The following is a 24,556-nucleotide window of genomic DNA, read 5'->3' as shown; positions in this document are numbered from 1 at the left end:
AAGTAAGGTCCAATGGGGTGTGAAACAGAAATCACAGTAAAAAAATGATAAAGTTTTGCACAGGTGTGTTGAGCAGTGTGTCAAGTATGCCCACCAATCGCGTCACGTCGCTCTTTTCAGTTATGAGCGCACAGTGAGCACGTAAAGATGCTTAGAACAAGTCTCCCGCGAAGTACTGGCGCCTGATGTGAGATTACTCCTGATGTCATGCAACCCACATAACGTAACTGTCATATGTTTCCTTCTGCATGACAATCCTTAGCCGCACTCTGAAGGGGCAATGAATATGCTCCTGCAGCGTTTTCGGTAGGAATTGTTTGGTCACCGATAGTACAGCTCCTAATTGACTCTACTTGAGTTTCTTCTCTTCTCACATGAACAGCGTTCTGGCACAAATCATCATGGAGAATCGTCAGAAAGCACAGGCGTCGTTATTCCATGACGAGGGTATTGGAAAGTTGTTACAACGCTATGACAAATCTCTAAATAGGAGCGGCGACTATTTAAAGAGGTGGCTTGAAGGTGTAACTAACTGTTTTGATTTTCGCAGTGGTTTCCATTTTGCGACCGATCGGACCTTACTTTCCTAATAGGTCTCGTAAATTCGAAAACTGTCAGACAGTGCTGACTCACCCGGTACTTCAAAGTTTTTTTAATTTGTAACTGGTTCCTGACAATACTTATTTTTCCTGGCTGATTATTGGTACGTACTGGAGCAACAATGTAACACACAGACTATTAAACACAGTATTGGTAATATTTTCTGGATTGCAACATTTTAAAATTTGAATAGACTATTCCTTCTTAGGTACATGACCAGTCGGAATAGTTTTTCATATCTTGAAAAACGTTACTTTTCCAGAGCATTTTTTTTTTATTTATGAAAAAGACTGCAGCACACATAAAGTGAATGTTACCATTTGCCGGCCGTTGTGGCGGAACGGTTCTAGGCGCTTCAGTTTGGAACCGCGTGACCGCTACGGTCGCAGGTTCGAATCCTGCCAGGGGCATGGATGTATGTGATGTCCTTAGGTTAGTTAGGTTTAAGTAGTTCTAAGTTCTAGGGGACTGATGACCTGCCGGCCGCGGTGGTCTAGCGGTTCTAGCGCTGCAGTCCGGAACCGCGGGACTGCTACGGTCGCAGGTTCGAATCCTGCCTCGGGCATGGGTGTGTGTGATGTCCTTAGGTTAGTTAGGTTTAAGTAGTTCTAAGTTCTAGGGGACTTATGACCTAAGATGTTGAGTCCCATAGTGCTCAGAGCCATTTGAACCATTGAACTGATGACCTCAGATGTTAAGTCCCATAGTGCTCAGAACCATTTGAACCATTTTGTTACCATTTGAAAACGGAAAAAGAAAATATGATGAACTTCCATTATAGGGCCAATGTCTGAAACGTGTACAAGGCTGAACTGAAGCTGTGAGGACGGGTCGCGAGTCGTGCTTGCGTAGCTCAGTGGTAGAACACTTGCCTGTGAAACGCAAAGGTCCCCAGTTCGAGTCTCGGTCCGGCACACAGTTTTAATCTGCCAGGAAGTTTTACAACAACACTCTTCCCTACTGGTTTTCGGATGTCAAGGAATTCTGGATCCACCTGAGAATCTCGATGCATGGCTCTCAGGATGCGATGCGAGAAACGCTCCAGAGGATGAGGAAAATTAATCGAGATGCGAATATACAGAGGTAACGGCTTCTTCGTAAGTATTAAAAAATTGCAGAGCTCTGAGATAAAAATGAGCTTTCCTTGCCCGCAACGACCGTAATAATTTCTCCGGGCCGGTCTCTCTGCCTCTTGGTTTTATCTTGGGTGCGTGTCAGTTTAAAACTGTTTTCGTGTCCCCCGCGTAGCCGAATAACTGCGAGTACGTGCGCCCGCCGCGGCTGGCCCGGAGCGGCCTGGCGTTTGCGCCAGCCTGTCTGCCGAGGTGGATGAGCCGAGACGTTATTCAGCGCCGACTGAGCGCCGCGACTTAATGCGAAAGCCGTGTAGTCGCGGCGGCAGCGGCCACGTGTCGTCCCCGGCGGTCAGTGTGTGGTCTCTGCCCCTTCCAGCGGGTAGGACGACCTCCAGGGTACAGGGAGAACCACCTAAAACTTACGCCGCGAATACTGCTGAAGTGCAAGTGCCACTGATGTGCTATTTTCGCAGAAAAAGCATTGCTAATCAGGGTCTGATATTATTAGTCTATCATCGGATTGTTATAATGTTTATAAAGAATATTTTTGTTGGAGCATACACTTTTCAAACGCAATAGTGCCAATAGAAATTACAAAATTAAAAGTAGGGTGTATTACATTGAAGCGTCGAAGAAACTGGTACAGGCATGCCTGTTCAAATACAGAGATAATGTACAGGGTGTTTCAAAAATGACCGGTATATTTGAAACGGCAATAAAAACTAAACGAGCAGCGATAGAAATACACCGTTTGTTGCAATATGCTTGGGACAACAGTACATTTTCAGGCAGACAAACTTTCGAAATTACAGTAGTTACAATTTTCAACAACAGATGGTGCTGCGGTCTGGGAAACTCTATAGTACGATATTTTCCACATATCCACCATGCGTAGCAATAATATGGCGTAGTCTCTGAATGAAATTACCCGAAACCTTTGACAACGTGTCTGGCGGAATGGCTTCACATGCAGATGAGATGTACTGCTTCAGCTGTTCAATTGTTTCTGGATTCTGGCGGTACACCTGGTCTTTCAAGTGTCCCCACAGAAAGAAGTCACAGGGGTTCATGTCTGGCGAATAGGGAAGCCAATCCACGCCGCCTCCTGTATGTTTCGGATAGCCCAAAGCAATCACACGATCATCGAAATATTCATTCAGGAAATTAAAGACGTTTGCCGTGCGATGTGGCCGGGCACCATCTTGCATAAACCGCGAGGTGTTCGCAGTGTCGTCTAAGGCAGTTTGTACCGCCACAAATTCACGAAGAATGTCCAGGTAGCGTGATGCAGTAATCGTTTCGGATCTGAAAAATGGGCCAATGATTCCTTTGGAAGAAATGGCGGCCCAGACCAGTACTTTTTGAGGATGCAGGGACGATGGGACTGCAACATGGGGCTTTTCGGTTCCCCATATTCGCCAGTTCTGTTTATTGACGAAGCCGTCCAGGTAAAAATAAGCTTCGTCAGTAAACCAAATGCTGCCCACATGCATATCGCCGTCATCAATCCTGTGCACTATATCGTTAGCGAATGTCTCTCGTGCAGCAATGGTAGCGGCGCTGAGGGGTTCTCGCGTTTGAATTTTGTATGGATAGAGGTGTAAACTCTGGCGCATGAGACGATACTTGGACGTTGGCGTCATTTGGACCGCAGCTGCAACACGGCGAACGGAAACCTGAGGCCGCTGTTGGATCACCTGCTGCACTAGCTGCGCGTTGCCCTCTGTGGTTGCCGTACGCGGTCGCCCTACCTTTCCAGCACGTCCATCCGTCACGTTCCCAGTCCGTTGAAATTTTTCAAACAGATCCTTTATTGTATCGCTTTTCGGTCCTTTGGTTACATTAAACCTCCGTTGAAAACTTCGTCTTGTTGCAACAACACTGTTCTAGGCGGTGGAATTCCAACACCAGAAAAATCCTCTGTTCTAAGGAATAAACCATGTTGTCTACAGCACACTTGCACGTTGTGAACAGCACACGCTTACAGCAGAAAGACGACGTACAGAATGGCGCACCCACAGACTGCGTTGTCTTCTATATCTTTCACATCACTTGCAGCGCCATCTGTTGTTGAAAATTGTAACTACTGTAATTTCGAAAGTTTGTCCGCCTGAATATGTACTGTTGTCCCAAGCGTATTGCAACAAACGGTGTATTTCTATCGCTGCTCGTTTAGTTTTTATTGCCGTTTCAAATATACCGGTCATTTTTGAAACACCCTGTAAACAGGCAGAATACGGCGCTGCGGTCGACAACGCCTATATAAGACGAAAAGTGTCTGGCGAGGTTGTTAGATCGGTTACTGCTGCTACAATGGCAGCTTATCAACGTTTAAGTGAGCGATGGGACACAGCATTTCCGAGCTAGCGATGACACGGGGATTTTTCCTTACGGCCATTTCACGAGTATAGCGAGAACATCAGGAAACTGGTAAAATATCAAATCTCCAAGATCGCTGTGGCTGGAAAAAGATCCTGCAAGAAAGTGACCAACGACGACTGAAGAGAATCGTTCAACGTAACAGAGGTGCAACCCTTCCGGAAATTGCTGCAGATTTCAATGGAGAATAACTCTGCATGTCCCATACCTGGCCAGCCGGGTGGCCGAGTGGTTCTAGGCCCTACAGTCTGGAGCCGAGCGAACGCTACGGTCGCAGGTTCGAATCGTGCCTCGCACATGGATGTGTGTGATGTCCTTAGGTTTAAATATTTCTAAGTTCTAGGGGACTGATGACCTCAGAAGTTAACTACCATAGTGCTCAGAGCCATTTGAACCATCCCACACCTTCCTGCATTGCAAAACGAAATGCGGAAAATACTTTTTCATATAGTTACTTCTATGATATTAATTAAAATAAACATTCATTGATGACTTTTAAACCGAAGGCAAATGGTAGTGAAGTGGTTAAGCGGCAAAGCGGTAACAGCCGCCTTCACCAGTGGAGCGGGGCGTGGGGGGGGGGGGGGGGGGGGGGGGTAGGCGCGCATAGGAACATCTGTGCGTTCCTACTGTTTGTTCAGCCTTATCCGTTTGCGCTTCTGGTTTCACCTGGCGGCTTTTCTCACATATACAAGATAGTGTCCCTTTTTTTTGCGGTTCGATAAACGTAATAGAAACATAAGGTAAATCTCGCGATGCTGACGATCATGTTCTCTTTAAAATTTGTCTACTTTATCAGCAGCATTCCGAGCGCGTCTCTCAAATGCAGCGGAAAAGCGTCGAGCCACGAGTTCCAAATAAACCTACCCAACGGATAGACTTCTATTTTGTGTACAGCAAAGTAAGACACGTATTTTTTAAACGTGCCCATAAGGCCGTTAAGTGGGAGAAACATCCGCTTGAAAAAACTGAGTTTCTCAATGAATACCGTTGCAACAGTAGGAGACATAAGAAGAACTTCAAATAAAAGTTCTATCGTTTCTAATGTGCGTTACAACGGTGCACCCAGATTCCGGAAAAAGTCATTTTTTTCCGAAATCCTGTGTGCTCGGTACGCATAATCAAAGTTCATTCGGCATTTTTTGACCTGAACAATTGCACACTTGCTTATTATTGTAAGGATTTACGATAACGTTACCAAGAATGTACGAACAATATCAAATATAAAATAATTAAATTTGAAAATGCTAAAATTTGAAAAAAAAGAAAATACGGCAAATGAAAACAGAACACACAAATGACAAAGAAGATTATTTCAAGGTGTGGTATCGATGGTTAGGATGCCACGGCGTAGCTGCCAGTTAAGTTGGCACTACCACAGACAATGACGACAGCACCCTCTATCAGGCTCTGCTCAGCTTGTAACCTCCCCGTGAAATTTAAAAAGTCAATATTAGTGAAATTGTAACCTCCCAGCAAGAATAAGAAAGTCAATGTTAAGTGAAATGTTGTCTTCCCACAAAACTGAATAATAATAAATGAGCTAAGCGTAACCTCCTTGCAAAATTAAAGAATAATAATGGCCCAAATGTAAACTCCCCACAAAATTAACGTTAAGATGAACCTGATAAATTTTATAAGGGCAGCTGCGCTGATCTTCGGCCCTGTGCAATAATTAAACCTGAACACAAAAACCAAAATTTTTACCTCAGTAAACTGCATCTACACTCCTGGAAATGGAAAAAAGAACACATTGACACCGGTGTGTCAGACCCACCATACTTGCTCCGGACACTGCGAGAGGGCTGTACAAGCAATGATCACACGCACGGCACAGCGGACACACCAGCAACCGCGGTGTTGGCCGTCGAATGGCGCTAGCTGCGCAGCATTTGTGCACCGCCGCCGTCAGTGTCAGCCAGTTTGCCGTGGCAAACGGAGCTCCAACGCAGTCTTTAACACTGGTAGCATGCCGCGACAGCGTGGACGTGAACCGTATGTGCAGCTGACGGACTTTGAGCGAGGGCGTATAGTGGGCATGCGGGAGGCCGGGTGGACGTACCGCCGAATTGCTCAACACGTGGGGCGTGAGGTCTCCACAGTACATCGATGTTGTCGCCAGTGGTCGGCGGAAGGTGCACGTGCCCGTCGACCTGGGACCGGACCGCAGCGACGCACGGATGCACGCCAAGACCGTAGGATCCTACGCAGTGCCGTAGGGGACCGCACCGCCACTTCCCAGCAAATTAGGGACACTGTTGCTCCTGGGGTATCGGCGAGGACCATTCGCAACCGTCTCCATGAAGCTGGGCTACGGTCCCGCACACCGTTAGGCCGTCTTCCGCTCACGCCCCAACATCGTGCAGCCCGCCTCCAGTGGTGTCGCGACAGGCGTGAATGGAGGGACGAATGGAGACGTGTCGTCTTCAGCGATGAGAGTCGCTTCTGCCTTGGTGCCAATGATGGTCGTATGCGTGTTTGGCGCCGTGCAGGTGAGCGCCACAATGAGGACTGCATACGACCGAGGCACACAGGGCCAACACCCGGTATCATGGTGTGGGGGAGCGATCACCTACACTGGCCGTACACCACTGGTGATCGTCGAGGGGACACTGAATAGTGCACGGTACATCCAAACCGTCATCGAACCCATCGTTCTACCATTCCTAGACCGGCAAGGGAACTTGCTGTTCCAACAGGACAATGCACGTCCGCATGTATCCCGTGCCACCCAACGTGCTCTAGAAGGTGTAAGTCAACTACCCTGGCCAGCAAGATCTCCGGATCTGTCCCCCATTGAGCATGTTTGGGAGTGGATGAAGCGTCGTCTCACGCGGTCTGCACGTCCAGCACGAACGCTGGTCCAACTGAGGCGCCAGGTGGAAATGGCATGGCAAGCCGTTCCACAGGACTACGTCCAGCATCTCTACGATCGTCTCCATGGGAGAATAGCAGCCTGCATTGCTGCGAAAGGTGGATATGCACTGTACTAGTGCCGACATTGTGCATGTTCTGTTGCCTGTGTCTATGTGCCTGTGGTTCTGTCAGTGTGATCATGTGATGTATCTGACCCCAGGAATGTGTCAATAAAGTTTCCCCTTCCTGGGACAATGAATTCACGGTGTTCTTATTTCAATTTCCAGGGGTGTACATCTGCTCTTATTTTCGGCACAGCTCCGTGCAATGCTGGCCCATGTTTTATTTTGATTCTTGGAGGGAATGCATAGGAAATATTATTTAACTTGAAATGAATCTTTTTCTTTAAAAAGGTTACTTTGTAGAAAAATTATTATTCGGGCAATTCTTGAACAAATTAATTACAGTTAACGTATGTTATTAGCTGAGCGCAATGCAGCTTCATTACCTTCGATAACAATATACCTGTGACCAGAGATGCAAGGAGAGCACGCCGCCGACCCATGTCGACGCCCGCTCAGTACAACCGTCCACTCGCTACCACTACTGCCTACTCCTCACGCACAACTACTGTTCCTGCCGACTCGCTACACGCAACTGAACTCTCGCGCGGTCAAGCGCAGACTAGCAACGATAAATAACTCTCTGGTCAGAGATTCTGTCATGCCTCGCCATCGCTGTTAATGAATACACTGAATACATACGTGTTTCAAGCTCTACGAGCACCATTGTAGATTCAGCCCATTTGATCAAGAGCAGACGGCCGGGACACTTCGCTTCAGCTTCACTTCACTTACGACGGCTCTCAGGCTTTCGCACCTCAGTGCAGAGTTGTGTATTACTCTTCTTGCACCAGGAAACCACTTTTACCTTCTTGCAGTACCGACGTGTATTACCTTTTCCTGCTCCTGCTCCTGCTCCTGCCGACTCGCCGCTTTTCAGGCGGGATACAAAATAAGGTTTTTTTTTTTGTATCTGTTACCGTTTCAACGGTATTCGTTCAGGAACTCAGTTTTGTTTAAAGAGGTGTTTCACCCCCTCAATAGCCGTATGGCCTCGCATAAAATTTATTTTTCCTCTACACTGCAGCATATTCGAAGCCGATCGAAATCAAAGTATATCCTTTGCCTAGGTTTACTTGTGAGTCCACTGACTTAGCAAACGCCATGGGGTAGTGGGGAACGGATGGCACAGGTGTGCTGTATGCGCACCCCATGCCCCGTGTGTCCGCTGCAGCGGGTAGGAGACCTTCTGAGAACTGGTTGTGCAAGTGATTTGTGTAACACGCATCGTCGTCGCTAGCGGACTCTGTTCGAAAGGGGTACGTTGGTCCGTCCTCAACGGGTGGGAATCTCGACTTCGGCAGTGGTGCACGAATTCTGCTTCGCAAGTTCGACGGGTCCAGGGTGTATCGCGATTGGTTGAATGTGAGGGAGTCACAGTCCATAAGAGACCAACTACCGGCCGTCCAGCCACCCTCGATGACCGTGACCAGCGACATCTGAAACGGTTCGTCAGTACCGACAGAAGGACAACAGTCCAACAAATCACGACCCAATTCAACAAAGGACGTGCTAGACATGCCTTACCGTACCCCGTGGAACAATGCTTCCAAGGGGTACGAGAGCTAGCACCGCACACGGATGCCCCAGTAAACGCCATATTATCTGGCACAACAGCTTGCATTTGTTGCAAGTCACTCGAGATGGTCACTGGAACAAAAATGGCTCTGAGCACTATGGGACTTAACATCTGAGGTCATCAGTCCCATAGAATTAGAACCTTAAATTAAAACAGCAAGGTCATCGGTCTCATCGGATTAGGGAAGGATTCGAACGTGCGATCGTAGCGGTCACGCGGTTCCAGACTGTAGCGCCTAGAACCGCACGGCCACACCGGCCGGCGGACACTGGAACAATGACATAACATACTCAGACAAATCACTATTTCAACTGCGTCATGCCAGTGGGACCGTGCGAGGTGGCGCAGTGGTTAGCACACTGGACTCTCATTCAGGAGGACGACGGTTCAATCTCGCGTCCGGCCATCCTGATTTAGATTTTCCGTGATTTCCCTAAATCGCTCCAGGCAAATGCCGGCACAATTCCTCTGAAAAGACACGGCCGACTTCCTTCCCCGTCCTTCCCTACTCCGATGAGACCGATGACCTCGCTGTTTGGTCTCTTTCCCTCCAACAACCCAACCCAACCCAGGCCAGTGGGAGTCACCGCGTGTGGCGCAAACCACACATATCGGAGGAGTACACTTGCCAAGAAGGTGTGGTCCAAGGCGGTGGTGTCTCCGTTATGGTCTGGGGTGCCATTTTCTAGTACTGAATGGGCTCCCTAGTTGTGCTGGACGGGACACTGAATAGTCTGCAATTATACTGAGCTGCTCAGGGACCATCTCCACCCATTTTTGGCCTTCGAACACGCTTACGATTCTGCAGCATTTCAAGATGACAACGCGTCGCCACATCGCTCCCACGTCGCCCGGGAACGGTTCCAGGAACATGCAGGAGAGGTCCAAAGCCTGAGTTGCCCACTTGGGCGCCCAGATTTGAACCCCATCGAGCATATCTGCGATGTCACGGAACGCAGGCTCCGTGCCGTGGATCCTGCACCCACGAAGAGACAAGAACTGGCTGCCGCTCTGAAAACGATTTCGTGTCAGCTGCTTCCAGAGGAGTACCAGGGTCTTGTAGACTCAGATTTTTGGACAACACGGTTGTGGAGATGAAGCAGCGATTAGTGTGATTAATCAATAATTCAAAAACACTCTTCATGGCATTTATTGTTATTATTATACCGCCAACCTGTTTCAACCCGACGTAGGGGTCATCTTCTGGGCGTTTACACCATTGGTCGACTGGTGGTAGTGTCACTCCTGTCTACATAACGGCAGGAAACTATCTAGATAGGAGTGACACCACCACCAGTCGACCAATGATGTAAACGCCCAGAAGATGACCCCCACGTCGGGTTGAAACCGATTGGCGGTATAATAATAATAAATGCGATTGAGACTGTTTTTGAATTCTTGTTGATCCACGGCATCTCACTGAAATCAGCAGGGCCAGAAGAGGCCCCACGCTATATTACGTGCCTATCCCATGACATCTGCTAAGTTAGTATATAACGTGCATGAGTAGGAGCCAGATGGAGGCGACGCGACGTCTCGCAAACAGCGGAAACCACGGGACCGAGGAGAGGAGGTGGAAGCCGTAAACACGGCGTTGCGAGTTGAGTTTACACCGCAATTAGCGGCCGCTCGCCGCATCCGACTACCGGGGCGTTGGTTTACGGTCGCTGCTGCCGCTGACACGTTGCCGACTCCCATCTTGATGCCGCGGCCAGCCTGCGAGGTCCCGCCGCGGTCTGGACTTGAAAGACTGCCACCGCCGTCGCCACCAGCCTGACCCCCTGTTGCTGGGCTTATCACGGCCGCTGCTGAAAGCCGAGAAGGTGAACCAGTCGCGGCCGGCGAGCGCTCGCATCTCGTAATTAGAGCCACACCTCGCCTGCGTTATCAGTCAGCCAGGATCTGCCGTGCGTGGCGACGACCGCGGTCTGCTTCGAGATTTTTGGGTGTGCGCACTGCCTCGTGTGGTGCAGCCCAACACCTCGCTCGCAGGTAAGCAGGTAGGGACACACACACAGAGAGAGAGAGAGAGAGAGAGAGAGAGAGAGAGAGAGAGAGAGAGAGAAATGGAATGGAAGAAGGCGGGGGGAAAGAGAGGACACACAGATAGGGAAAGACAGCTAAACCTTCAGCAATCCTAAGACAGAGCGAGAATGAAAGAGAGTAAGAGACAGAGATACACACTGATGTGAAAAAAGGTATCAGATAGCGATATATGCATATATACACTACTGGCCATTAAAATTGCTATACCACAACGCGAAATTTAACCGACAGGAAGAAGATGCTGTGATATGCAAATGATTAGCTTTTCAGAGCATTCACCCAAGGATGGCGCCGATGGCGAAACCTACAACTTGCGGACATGAGGAAAGTTTCCAACCGATTTCTCATACACAAACAGAAGCTGACCGGCGTTGCCTGGTGAAACGTTGTTGTGATGCCTCGTGTAAGGAGGAGAAATGCGTACCATCGCGCTTTCCGACTTTGATAAAGGTCGGGTTGTAGTCTATCGCGATTGCGGTTTATCGTATCGCGACATTGCTGCTCGCGTTGGTCGAGATCCAATGACTGTTAGCAGAATATGGAATCGGTGGGTTCAGGAGGGTAATACGGAACGCCGTGCTGGATCCCAACGGCCTCGTATCACTTGCAGTCGAGATGACAGCCATCTTATCCGCATAGCTGTAACGGATTGTGCAGCCACGTATCGATCCCTGAGTCAACAGATGGGGACGTTTGCAAGACAACAACCATCTGCACGAACAGTTCGACGACGTTTGCAGCAGTATGGACCATCAGCTCGGAGACCATGGCTGCGGTTACCCTTGGCGCTGTATCACAGACAGGAGCGCTTGCGATGGTATACTCGACGACGAACCTGGGTGCACGAATGGCAAAACGTCATTTTTTCGGACGAATCCAGGTTCTGTTTACAGCATCATGATGGTCACATCCGTGTTTGGCGACATCGCGGTGAACGCACATTGGAAGCGTGTATTCGTCATCGCCATACTGGCGTATCACCCTGCCATTGGTTACACGTCTCGGTCACCTCTTGTTCGGATTGACGGCACTTTGAACAGTGGACGTTACCTTTCGGATGTATTACGACCTGTGGCTCTACCCTTCATTCGATCCCTGCGAAACCCTACATTTCAGCAGGATAATGCATGACCGCGTGTTTCAGGTCCTGTACGGGCCTTTCTGGATGCAGAAAATGTTCGACTGCTGCCCTGGCCAGCACATTCTCCAGATCTCTCACCAATTGAAAACATCTGGTCAATGGTTGCCGAGCAACTGGTTCGTCACAATACGCCAGTCACTACTCTTGACGAACTGTGGTATCGTGTTGAAGCTGCATGGGCAGTTGTACCTGTACACGCCACCCAAGCTCTGTTTGACATAATGCCCAGGCGTATCAAGGCTGTTATTACGGCCGGAGGTGGTTGTTCTGGGTACTGATTACTCAGGATCTATGCACCCAAATTACATGAAAATGTAATCACATGTCAGTTCTAGTATAATATATTTGTCCAATGAATACCCTTGTATAATCTGCATTTCTTCTTGGTGTAGTAATTTTAATGGCCAGTAGTGTACATACTATCGCGTATACAGGGTATAAATGGGCAGTGGATTGGTGGAGCTGTGATTTCGACTCACATGTTTCATGTCAAAAGGTTTCCGACGTGGTCATCGCCGAACACGAGAGATAACAGACTTTGGACGTGGAATGGTATGTGGAGCTACACTCATGCTCATAAATTAAGGATAATTGTAGAATACGGCTTCGGTCGGCAACGCTTACAGAAGACAAGTCTATGGTCGGTCACAGCTGCTACAGTGGTAGGTTATCAAGATTGTAGTGAGTTTGAACGTAGTGCTATAATCGGCACACGAGCGATGGTACACAGCATATCAGAGGTAGCGATGAAGTGGGGATTTTCCCGTAGGAGTGTACCATGCAAATCAGGATTCCGGTAAAACATCTAATCTCCGACATCGCTGCGGCCGGAAAAAGATCCTGCAAGAACGACCAACGACGACTGAAGAGAATCAATCGTTCAGCGTGACAGAAGTGCAACCCTTCTGCAAATTGCTGCAGATTTCAATGCTGGGCCATCAAGAATTGTCAGCGTGCGAACCATTGAACGAAACATCATCGGTATGGGTTCGCTGCAGTACCCTTCATGAGTTCATGACACAAAACTTTATACCTCGTCAGGGATTCGGGAGGACGACGGTTCAATGCCGCGTCCGGCCATCAAGATTTAGGTTTTCCGTGATTTCCCTAAATCGCTCCAGGGAAATGCCGGGATGGTTCCTTTGAAAGGGCACGGCCGACTTCCTTCCCCGTCCTTCCCTAATCCGATGAGACCGATGACCTTGCTGTTTGGTCTCTTCCCCCAAACAACCCAACCCTCGTCAGGGCCTGCTAACACCGACGTAGGACTGTTGATGACATGTTGCATAGTCCGACAAGTCTCGTTTCAAATTGTATCGAGCAGATGGACGTGTACGAGTATGGAGACAACCTCATGAATCCATGATCCCTGCATGTCAGCAGGGGACTGTTCGAGCTGGTGGAGGCTCTGTAATGGTGTGGAGCGTGTGCAGTTGGAGTGATATGGGACCCGTGATACGTCTAGATACGACTCTGGCAGGTGACACATACGTAAGTATCCTGTCTGATCACCTGCATCCATTCATGACCACTGTGCCTTACGACGGACTTGGGAAATTCCAACAGGACAATGCGGCATCCCACACGTCCAAAATTGCTACACAGTGGCTCCAGGAACGCTCTTCTTAGTTTAAACACTTCCGATGGCACCCAAACCCCCAGACACCATCGAGCATATCTGGGATGCTTTGGAATGTGCTGTTCAGAAGACATCTTCTACCCCTTATACTCTTAAGGATTTATGGACAGCCCAGCACGAATCATGATGTCAGTTCCTCCAGCACTCCTTCAGACATTAGTCGAGTCCATGCCACGTCGTGTTGCGCTATTAAGCACATGTACCAGTTTCCACATGATTTGCATTTGATGCCATGAGTTTCATCCTGCCTCGAGACGCAGCTGAAGTAGAAACGATAACTCGTGCGTATATCTCTGCAAGAATTTTCAAGGTGGTTTGCTGCATGGCTTCGAGTAACGGTTTGATTCAAAATTCTTCCTTTTTGAAAACAAGTGTCCAATCATTCCTTCGTACTTCATCAGTGAGAAAACTCAAATCAATTTTGAGATTACGTAATGACAAGTGACAAGTATTATTTAATTCGCAGTATTTAGACATAAATAAATACTCTCAAACACAAGGCTATTCGGATCTGCTCAGTAACGATAAGTTTCCTGTAAACCCACCGACCCAATCTCGAAAAATGTGTTCACAATTTTTTTTATATTTTTTAAAAAGAACGTCACTTGCCAAACGAAACGTTGTTGTCTTTTTCATATCTTTCTATGCAAACAGACACTGCACTAAATACCTTAGTTAACTCTTTCACTACCGTATTAATGTTTGGCGGAGTGAAAGAGATACATGTGTAGTTAACATAATACCCATACGTGAACACGAAAATGGAAGTACCGATTTCTAACATTTATTGCACAAGGCGGCCAATGAAACTAGTGAAGTTTGAAAGGTACTTTGCCATATATATGCACAAAGAAAAAAAAATCATGTGTGTGTACGTAGTCGTTAAGAGTGGTAAAAATAGCTGCCTTCAGAATCATAACTGCGATAGTACCTTCCCTATCACGCATTAAAATCTCCAACTTCGAAAACTGTAGTACTACTAATTTCTGCCCTGCCTACCGATCAGGTTCTACGGTGGAAATGGCACGAAAGTAACAACATTTCGCCGGCCGGGGTGGCCGAGCGTTTCTAGGCGCTGCAGTGTGGAATCGCGCGACCGCTACGGTCGCAGGTTCGAGTCCTGCCTCGGACATGGATGTGTGTGATGTCCTTAGGTGGAGAGAAGTCTTCCGAAGTAAGAGTGATTTCAGGTGTGCCGCAGGGGAGTGTCATAGGACCGTTGCTATTCACAATATACATAAATGACCTTGTGGATGACATCGGAAGTTCACTGAGGCTTTTTGCGGATGGTGCTGCGGTGTATCGAGACGTTATAACAATGGAAAATTGTACTGAAATGCAGGAGTATCTGCAGCGAATTGACGCATGGTGCAGGGAATGGCAATTGAATCTCAATGTAGACAAGTGTAATGTACTGCGAATACATAGAAAGAAAAACCCTATATCATTTAGCTACAATATAGCAGGTCAGCAACTGGAAGCAGTTATTCCATAAATTATCTGGGAGTACGCATTAGGAGTGATTTAAAGTGGAATGATGATATAAAGTTGATCGTCGGTAATGCAAATGGGAGACTGAGATTCATTGGAAGAATCCTAAGGAAATTCAATCCGAAAACAAAGGAAGCAGGTTACAATACCCTTGTTCGCCCACTGATGAATACTGCTCAGCAGTGTGGGATCCGTACCAGATAGGGTTGATAGAAGAGATAGAGAAGATCCAACGGAGAGCAGCGCGCTTCGTTAAAGGATCATTTAGTAATCGCGGAAGCGTTACGGAGATGGTAGATAAATTCCAGTGGAAGACTCTACGGGAGAGACACTCAGTAGCTCGGTACGGGCTTTTGTTGAAGTTTCGAGAACATACCTTCACCGAGGAGTCAAGCAGTATATTGCTCCCTCCTAGGTATATCTCGCGAAGAGACCATGAGGATAAAATCAGAGAGATTAGAGCCCACACAGAGCAATCCTTCTTTCCACGAACAATACGAGACTGGAATAGAAAGGAGAACCGATAGAGGTACTCAAGGTACCCTCCGCCACACACCGTCAGGTGGCTTGCGGAGTACGTATGTAGATGTAGGTTAGTTAGGTTCAAGTAGTTCTAAGTTCTAGGGGACTGATGACCTCAGATGTTAAGTCCCATAGCGCTTAGAGACAAATGAATCAAGCCATTACTTTATGTTGACAAGAGCCTCTACCTGCGGACATTTATTAGCGACCATTCATCCTGAAGTACGACATATGTAATCTGGCTGCTATCTAAAGCCATGACTTGGGATGATTCTTGTTTTGTCAATTTTGTATATGACAAAACCCGTCCGGTTTCATCTACTGTAATGTACCATCATGCGATGTAACAAGGCCCACTACTTCTCAAGCAGATATTTTTACAAATATCGCAACCTTGGGCAAGGACTAATAATCCTTTCTTTGCAACCGGTCGGCTGCTTTTTCGAGCTCTTCATATATACACAGTTGCTGCCTCGCTGTCATGGTCAAGAAAAGATCGCCTTAGCGTGACCGTGGACGGAATAGCATACTAATTTGTAAATGTAGGCCGTCACCGGCCGATGCTGGTCGTCGGCGGAATCCACCGATATCGCATGCCCTGTGACGGCACCCTTAAGCAGTCGGCACATAGACCGTTTATCCAAACGTTGAGCGTTGAGCGTACCCAGTTTCTGACGTCATATCGGGGAACAGCACATTCGGGAGTCTTTGCGAACGTGCAGAGCAATATCTGGCACGTCAGATGTTCTGAGCGTGCGTCTGAGCATTGACCAATCAGATGGCACAACACCACCTACGTCACACGCACTCCGTCTCCCTTCAGTACAGAGTTGTGAGGCGCCATATTGGCATTCATTTCAAGCCTATATGTATATATGCCGTTTCTGAGCACTACCAAGTTCAGAATCACTGGAAAACCCGTTGTTAACTGTGTGATTCGTTCCAATACAATAATGAGAAACATCATACTCGTGGCAAAATAATCATTGTAACTTGCGTTTATGAGAGTAGGTTATTTGAAGACAGAGACACACTGAAGATCCACCCAAAACGCATTGTTCTTAGTACAATTTGTTATAATTTAATTTCAATTAGTAACATAATTATCTACGATTAACGTTTTTAGCAAGGGGTAAGACAATATGATTAAGCCGCGCGGGATTAGCCGAGCGGTCTCAGGCGCTGCAGTCATGGACTGTGCGGCTGGTCCCGGCGGAGGTTCGAGTCCTCCCTCGGGAATGGGTGTGTGTGTTTGTCCTTAGATAATTTAGGTTAAGTAGTGTGTAAGCTTAGGGACTGATGACCTTAGCAGTTAAGTCCCATAAGTTTTGACACACATTTGAACTTTTTTTTTGGTAAGACAGTATTAATATATACGAAGAATAGGTTATTGTTTTAGCTTAGTGAGTAGCATCTCTGCCCTGTCGTGAGTTTTTGTTGAGACGGTGCTTCGCGTCTCAATACTTCCAAATTTTTTTTTCTTACATCCGCGTTTTTATTTGGTTCTGATACTTTATTATTAGTTTAATATAGGTATATGCTATAATATTTGATGTTATGTAACTATAAATTCACCTTTTTTTGAGGTGTGACTTTGTTCGATTGGCTTAATCTACATGACAGCTTGCGCTACTTGTATAAAGGTATTTTGCTCCTGTTTCTTTTACGCTTCGTAATTCACATGTTGCAAAGATTCTGCTACTGTGTAGAAACAGTGATCAAGTAAGACTGACCTTTGGGTTTTGCTACAATGTGGGAATGATGAAATAATGCTTATCTTATGCGGAGAAGTATTCCAAATTTGTACCGCACTGTTTGTAATGGAACTTTTATAAGCCTGTGTCCTTATTGATTGGACATGGTACTTTTCGTGGACGATGGAGGAAATGTGCGTTTTAATGAGCTAACATGGGATAGAGAGCCTGTATACAGAGAGAGAGAGAGAGAGAGAGAGAGAGAGAGTGGCCATAGGTGAAGTTGCCCGTGATTGTTTGATTAGCTTTGGCGCCATTTTTCTGCCAAACGTCTCTCACGATTCCTATGTTCGCCGTGCTTTTGAGTTGAATTGAAGTTCAGAGGACTTTTGGAAACGATTAAAAGGTATTTGAATTATTGAGAGACTTGTTATGCGTTGTGCATGCATGTTCGATTCAGTTGCACTTCGTTTTTAGTACGTAATTAGCGTTTGCGTGCATACTGGTAGCATCACAAGCTTTCTGACAGTCCTTGCTGGAAACGGAAAGTTCCTGTAATTCTTGTGCTATGCTCATTCGACTTTATAGCGACAAACTGTATTTCGTTCCTAATCAGAACACTAGGCATTATTCTGGTTTCAGTATTATTGCCTGACTGTTCTCGCAGGCAAGTTGTAAGCACGTTTTCCGCATTTGTCGTGGTTGCTGAAACATTATTCGTAGTAAATAATTGTAGGTACTGTTGAAGACAGTTTTTAATAGGCCAACTTACTGTGGCGTAGGAGGGATACCGTAGCTTCCTTGTTATATTTGGTCGCTATTACAGCAGCCTACATTTAACATTACCTGATTTTTGCAATCTTTTTCGTTTGTTATCTGCGAGATGTATTTAGTATATAAGAAAGTCGTAAGCAGTTGTGTACTTGTGACATGCAAAAAGTTGAAAGACGTGACTTTTTGCATGCCGGCCGATGTGGCCGAGCGGGTCTAGGCGCTTCAGTCTGGAACCGCGCGACCGCTGCGGTCGCAGGTTCGAATCCTGCCTCGGGCTCGGATGTGTGTGATGTCCTTAGGTTAGTTAGGTTTAATCAGTTCTAAGTTCTAGGCGACTGATGACCTCAGAAGTTAAGTCGCATAGTGCTCAGAGCCATTTGAACCATTTTTTTTTTTTCATGTCACAAGTAAACAACTGCTTACGACTTTCATTCATCTGACGTAATACAGGTACGATACATGTTTTGCGTTATGCACTTCCGATGCAAAACAAATGCTATACACTATATTTTTTTATTTACGTTACTTTCGATGCAATATGTCTAGTAAACGAACTTTAAAGGAGATAAATGCAAGTAACGATTAATTTTTACAGCCACTGTATCAAATTTTCCTGTACTGTACGTAGTAGGCTACTATGAGTATATTATATCTGTAAACAAAGGCATTTAACGAATGTTTGGCCATATTGTCTTGTGCTTTTGATTCGGTGAGTGTGTACTCCACTACTGCCCATTCAAAACTCCCGCCCGCAGTTTGGCAGAAAAATGGCCGCCGTATCGTCCGGCTGGCCACTCTCTCTCTCTCTCTCTCTCTCTCTCTCTCTCTCTCTCTCTCCCTCCCTCCCTATACAGGCTCTCTAACGTGGGAATTTTACCCGCGCCCGTTGAGTAAACAGGGTGATTTACGAACTACAAATATCCCTCAACTGCCGCTGGAGTGCGTTGCGATCGCGTCTACCACGCTGGGTCCCACGTACCGTATGCACAAGTCGCATCGCTTCTCAGCGTTTAGCAGCACATTGAACTTGGCACGCTCAATGTTAACGTTCGACAGCACGGTCCGTGTGCCGACGGCTTTATGTTGTTGTTGTGTTCTTCAGTCCTGAGACTGGTTTGATGCAGCTCTCCATGCTGCTCTATCCTGTGCAAGCTTCTTCATCTCCCAGTACCTACTGCAACCTACATCCTTCTCAATCTGCATAGTGTATTCATCTCTTGGTCTCCCTCTACGATTTTTACCCCCCACGCTGCCCTCCAATGCTAAATTGGTAATCCCTTGATGCCTCACAACATGTCCTACCAACCGATCCCTTCTTCTTGTCAAGTTGTGCCACAAACTCCTCTTCTCCCCAATTCTATTCAATACCTCCTCATTAGTTATGTGATCTAATCTTCAGCATTCTTCTGTAGCACCACATTTCGAAAGCTTCTATTCTCTTCTTGTCCAAACTATTTACCGTCCATGTTTCACTTCCATACGTGGCTACACTCCATACAAATACTTTCAGAAACGACTTCCTGACACTTAAATCTATACTCGATGTTAACAAATTTCTCTTCTTCAGAAACGATTTCCTTGCCATTGCCAGTCTACATTTTATATCCTCTCTACTTCAATCATCATCAGTTATTTTGCTCCCCAAATAGCAAAACTCCTTTACTACTTTAACTGCTTTAAGTGTCTCATTTCCTAATCTAATTCCCTCAGCATCACCCGACTTAATTTGACTACATTCCATTATCCTCGTTTTGCTTTTGTTGATGTTCATCTTATATCCTCCTTTCGACACACTGTCCATTCCGTTCATCTGCTCTTCCAAGTGCTTTGCTGTCTCTGACAGAATTACAATGTCATCGGCGAACCTCAACGTTTTTATTTCTTCTCCATGGACTTTAATAACTACTCTGAACATTTCGTTTCCTTTACTGCTTGCTCAATATGCAGATTGAATAACATCGGGGACAGGCTACAATCCTGTCTCACTCCCTTCCCAACCGCTGCTTCCCTTTCATGCCCCTCGACTCTTATAACTGCCATCTGGTTTCTGTACAAATTGTAAATAGCCTTTCGCTACCTGTATTTTACGCCTGCCACCTTTAGAATTTGAAAGAGAGTATTCCAGTCAACATTGTCAAAAGCTTTCTCTAAGTCCACAAATGCTAGAAATGTAGGTTTGCCTTTCCTTAATCTATTTTCTAAGGTAAGTCGTAGGGTCAGTATTGCCTCACGTGTTCCAACATTTCTGCGGAATCCAAACTGATCTCTGTCGGTAAACTGAAGGGCGAGCGAGCGAGTCCCCACTCTGCCAACCCAGCTACGTCACAAGGCGCTTCTACAGGCTGTTCCTCAACTTAGTACCGGCCCTGCAGCAGCGCGCTTCAAATCTGTGGCGACGCCGTGCACAGATACGTCCCGACTGCGTTTATTTTTAGACAAATGCATGAAGAGGAAAAGGAATAAAAAAACGATAGCTTTTGCGAAACACAACATTATACATATTATTAACATAAGAACGGAAGTCAAGATTCTACTACAAACATAGAACCAAATGCCTGTTCATGTGAATGTATGTCCCTCTATTGCTATTCGTGAAACGAAACCCATATAATGCAGTCAGTCTGTAGAATTTAGGGCTTGTTCATAATTTTTGTTTCTACTAAAAGGTAGAAGTTTTCCTTGAAGGACTGCATTGAAACTTCACAATTCTTGCAACACGAAGAGTGTTTAAAAAGTGAGCAGAAACTTATAATTTTGTGTGTTGTATTAGTCCGATTTGCACTACTTTTTTGTCACTGTCTTTGTAAACATGCCTCAAAAGTATGTGTACAATGTTATGCATATTGGGTATTTACTCTTTGTCAGCTGTCAGAAAGGTTACATGTGTTTTGGTAGCATCAACGATTATTTGCTTTGTATAAAAATAAATTAGAAAATCTGTATTAAATTTTGTTATAAGAATGGAATAAGGTGTATGAAATTTTTAGATATGGTAAATATTGTTTTTGGTGAGCCTGTTATGAGTAAACCAAGGGCAGACAAATGGTATAGACATTTCAAGGCAGGCCTTAAAAGACAGCGGTTTTACAAGCATGAATGAGATTAGAAGTGCACAGTTAAGAGAGCTATTAACTGTCCCGAAGAAACAGCTCCTAAAGTGTTTCGGGAACTGGAGAAAGCACTGGTACAGTATGTATTGGGAAATATTTGAAAGAGGATAACACTGCTGTAGATTAACAAATAAAGTTCTTACAAAAAAATAAAAATGAATATGTGAACGCACCTCGAATGTCAAACTTTTTTCTTAGAAGTGCGGAATCGGTGTACATGTTTCGAAGGAAATTTCATCAGTGTTTGCCGCGCGGGATTAGCCGAACGGTCTTAGGCGCTGCAGTCATGGACTGTGCGGCTGGTCCCGGCGGAGGTTCGAGTCCTCCCTCGGGCATGGGTGTGTGTATTTGTCCTTAGGATAATTTAGGTTACGTAGTGTGTAAGCTTAGGGACCGATAACCTTAGCAGTTAAGTCTCGTAAGATTTCACACACATTTGAACATTTTTTTCCATCAGTGTTTAGAATATGGCTCTGAGCACTATGGGACTTAACTTCTGAGGTCATCAGTCCCCTAGAACTTAGAGCTACTTAAACCTAACTAACCTAAGGACATCACACCCACCCATGTCCAAGACAGGATTCGAACCTGCGACCGTAGCGGTCACGCAGCTCCAGACTGTAGCGCCTAGAATCGCTCGGCCACACCGGCCGGCAGTGTTTAGAATAGCTACTGCGTACGTGTTTTAAGCAATACGTCTTAGAATTAAGTGAATAGTGACCGAGATACAGATTTAGTGTTCCATAAGCATAAAAGGTTTTACGTGATTTTGAAACTGTCTATAACGATGGGTTTCCTCCCAAAATTGTTAGTTTTTCTTCGTGGCGATTCCAGTAAACCATGGGGCTTATTTTTCCGTTCCTTACTTACATGTCCTACTGGGTGCGGCTGACGTTTGCATAGATTGCAGCCCTTTAATTGGGACTGGTAATATTAGCCAACAGTTCTTTTTGGGCCGCCTCTTTAATACACGCTGTAATAACATTAGAGACGATCGAACGCTCGTTACTCCGCAAATACCTCCACTTCTTCGAATTCTGCACAATGGTTCGATTGGCTCTGAGCACTATGGGACTTAACATCTATGGTCATCAGTCGCCTAGAACTTGGAACTACTTAAACCTAACTAACCTAAGGACAGCACACAACACCCAGTCATCACGAGGCAGAGAAAATCCCTGACCCCGCCGGGAATCGAAGCCGGGAACCCGGGCGTGGGTAGCGATTTTCTCTGCCTCGGGATGACTGGGTGTTGTGTGATGTCCTTAGGTTAGTTAGGTTTAAGTAGTTCTAAGTTCTAGGGGACTGATGACCATAGATGTTAAGTCCCATAGTGCTCAGAACCATTTGAATAATAACGTTGGAAAAGGGTATGAAATGGAAGAGCCTTGTTACCGAAGACGAATGGTCGACCTTGATTTATTGAGAGAACTCTAGGAAACTATTGTACATCAGTATGGCGCTAGTACGACCTGTTAGTCCCCTAGAACTTAGAACTACTTAAACCTAACTAAGCACATCACACACATCCATGCCCGAGGCAGGATTCGAACCTGCGACCGTAGCGGTGACGCGGTTCCAGACTGAAGCGCCTAGAACCGCACGGCCACATCGACCGGCCGGCTCCCACAAACAGAAAGGACGTATATCACTGCACGCCGATCTACACCGCTAGACCGGTAACAGGCAACAGATTTTGAGAAGCTTCAACAGGACTGGCATTTTACGGCAGGATTTACCTATGAAACAACAATTTCAAAGTAGCCTATTCTACTAATAATAGTTTACATAGGAGTTTAATCCACTCTTTGCACAATAAGAGCGATAAACTTTCCCAATCAGAAGTATATAAAATTACATGCGGGGATTGTCCAAAATTTTACATCGGGCAAACGGGACGAGCTCTGGGTCTCAGGTATAAAGAGCATATTCCTACTAGAAGCGGTGACGGTACTAAGGGCTCTACTTACGCGGAACACCTTGTGCAAACGGCTCATGCGCCCAGCCCCCAGTTAATATCGAGTTACTTCATGCCGAGGTTAACGGCTTTAAACTGGTTGTTTTGGAAGAAATGCAGATCTTTAAGCATCTGCAACATGATAAAGACAATATCCTTAACAACCAACTCCTACTAAGAAACAGAAATTTTTTTGAAGGTTTCGCACCTTTAATTTGTTCTTCATACTAGTACATCTGATGATCTGGGGATTATCACATGCGCGCGCTGACTGGCGAGCGCGGTTGGTTGAGCTGTTCATCTTTTTTTCTTTTTTCCTCATTTCGTTTACGATGAAGGTGATTTTAGCCCGTTGAACACCTCACGTTTTATCCCTATACCTTTATTACCACGACGTCTTTAGATTACGTCCACTCAACCACCTTCCCTCCCCCCCCTCCCCCCCTCCAGGCTAACTATTGGCTTTAGGAATAGTTTTTAAGAGTTCCTCCTGCTGTCATAGGCACCTTCATATATGTTTCTTTCCTGGCATAAGTAACCGTGTGCGGTTAGTTTTAGGTTTCATCTCCTATTTAGCTCGTCACTTATTCTATCCATTCTATTTTTTGATATATTCCACGGTGGGGAATACATGGGCTATTTAGCCACGACCCAGGTATAAATTTTCTCGCATTCGTATGCTCATGCGCATGCGCATTCAAGTAATGTGGTGTCACCGCCAGACACCACACTTGCTAGGTGGTAGCCTTTAAATCGGCCGCGGTCCGTTAGTATACGTCGGACCCGCGTGTCGCCACTGTCAGTGATTGCAGACCGAGCGCCGCCACACGGCACGTCTAGAGAGACGTCCTAGCACTCGCCCCCAGTTGTACAGCCGACTTTGCTAGCGATGGTTCACTGACAAATTACGCTCTCATTTGCCGAGACGATAGTTAGCATAGCCTTCAGCTACGTCATTTGCTACGACCTAGCAAGGCGCCATTATCATTTGCTATTTATCTTGTGATGCATGTACCGTCAGACCGATGTTTACCAATTGTGGATTAAAGTTAAGTATTCCAGAAGCTACGTACTACACTCCTGGAAATGGAAAAAAGAACACATTGACACCGGTGTGTCAGACCCACCATACTTGCTCCGGACACTGCGAGAGGGCTGTACAAGCAATGATCACACGCACGGCACAGCGGACACACCAGGAACCGCGGTGTTGGCCGTCGAATGGCGCTAGCTGCGCAGCATTTGTGCACCGCCGCCGTCAGTGTCAGCCAGTTTGCCGTGGCATACGGAGCTCCATCGCAGTCTTTAACACTGGTAGCATGCCGCGACAGCGTGGACGTGAACCGTATGTGCAGTTGACGGACTTTGAGCGAGGGCGTATAGTGGGCATGCGGGAGGCCGGGTGGACGTACCGCCGAATTGCTCAACACGTGGGGCGTGAGGTCTCCACAGTACATCGATGTTGTCGCCAGTGGTCGGCGGAAGGTGCACGTGCCCGTCGACCTGGGACCGGACCGCAGCGACGCACGGATGCACGCCAAGACCGTAGGATCCTACGCAGTGCCGTAGG

The sequence above is a fragment of the Schistocerca americana genome, chromosome 9 (genome assembly GCF_021461395.2).
Source record: "Schistocerca americana isolate TAMUIC-IGC-003095 chromosome 9, iqSchAmer2.1, whole genome shotgun sequence".
Taxonomy (NCBI): Eukaryota; Metazoa; Arthropoda; class Insecta; order Orthoptera; family Acrididae; genus Schistocerca; species Schistocerca americana.
Note: the sequence above shows the minus strand (reverse complement) of the source record.